The sequence below is a fragment of the Trachymyrmex septentrionalis genome, unplaced genomic scaffold (genome assembly GCF_001594115.1).
Source record: "Trachymyrmex septentrionalis isolate Tsep2-gDNA-1 unplaced genomic scaffold, Tsep1.0 scaffold37, whole genome shotgun sequence".
Taxonomy (NCBI): domain Eukaryota; kingdom Metazoa; phylum Arthropoda; class Insecta; order Hymenoptera; family Formicidae; genus Trachymyrmex; species Trachymyrmex septentrionalis.
The window spans coordinates 5,817,951-5,819,615 of NW_017305536.1; positions in this window are offsets into that span (position 1 = coordinate 5,817,951).

Consider the following 1,665-nt stretch of genomic DNA (forward strand, 5'->3'; position numbering starts at 1 on the left):
GCATTCTCGCACAAGAAGTGGATATACACCCAGACAAGATGCAATGTCTAGAAGATATCTTTATACGGTGCCTTTTACATATATCTTTTTGACAAGTACGTCTCAAAAGACGTCTGTGATATCTTTACATGTCTTTTAGACACGCGTATTGTCTGGGACAGCTTGTTTTATTATCGGATAACGTAATCGCTCTGATAGCGTGAGTAGTTTATTTAATAATCGCGTGAAATCGAAAATGCTTACACAATAAAATCGTACGATACTTGGCGGATTTCCCGTCCTCTATTCTCCCGACCGGAATCGCTAATTGAATTCATTTATTTTTACCTTAATTGCACATCTTAATTCAAAGCGGGGACCAGACGTGGTCAAAATTGCACTGAGTTTTATCCATCGGCTACCTCCCGAACGCAGCTAGCCTAATTCGCGACTCATTATTTATATCCGTATTATTATAATAATCCGTAATATTATTTCATTTATATCCATTTCTACCAGTGTAGTTTAATTTTAATCTTGGTTTAACTGACTCTTCATCTTTTTCTTATTTTAAAAATTAAAAAAGGATGAAGAGTAAGTTGAACTGAAATTAAAGTTAATCTACATTGGGGTATAGAAACGAGCATTAGCCTAATTAACGTTCCTTATTATTATCTCATTTAAATGAAAAAGAGACGCGGGTTTGGCAATTAAATCTCTTAGTAGATCATGAAAAATCGCGAATTAGGCTCAGCTACGATCGCAAATCACGACGAAATCGCGACTCGTCGAAAGTATATACCGACTTCGATATCTTTGTTTAAAAGATCGCTCCGTGCCGTCACTCCGCTCAAGCCGCTCGCGTGTGTTTTATTATTTATTTACATGGTACGTTGGTATATTACACTCTGACTTTCTCTTGAAATGTCAGAAGCGCCTGCCGCCGTAATTGAAATCGAAAGCTCATAAGGATAGCCGAGGGTAGTTTGCGCCGCGATTCGTTTCACTTTACGAGGCGAGGATTCCTTCTCGAAAGCCTCGCGGAAAACGACAAACCTTAAGTCACCTCAGTGAGACAGAAAGAAAAGAAATTCAGTCAGTCAAGTCTATCGAAAATAAATTTTGTCAAACGATTGTTGCGATTTTGTCGACGAAGGCTTAAAAATGCAGATATTCAACAATGTCAGCAAATTGGTGATAAATATTACAAAATCTGTTGACGTAACACGAAAACAAATTGTCGCAAAACCATGCAAAGCTTATTGATAGCAAATTGACGGCAAGAACCGATCAAAGCTTTGCTTGGTTTTTAATTACAAAACAACGTAAATAAAAATTGTAAAAATAGCACTTCTATTGTTAAAATACGTTCCAACCTACTCAGAGCTTAGAAATAATTTACCGGCCGACGTCATTGCATTTCCTTCTAAAACTGAATTCAAGTTACTTTAAATCTCATACGTGAGACTACAATTACATTGTTATATAAAAAAATTTGCTATCTGGTAATGTACGCAGGCTTTATTAACAAAACACGAATTTGTTGCTGATTGAATTTGTCATTAACTCTGACAAAGAAACTTGCTACATTGTAAAAGTGATATCAAATGACTAACAATTGAAAGAAGGTATTCTAGATTAAAATAGGTATTCTAGATGGTCAAATTTTGGGGTCCTACAAAGTCC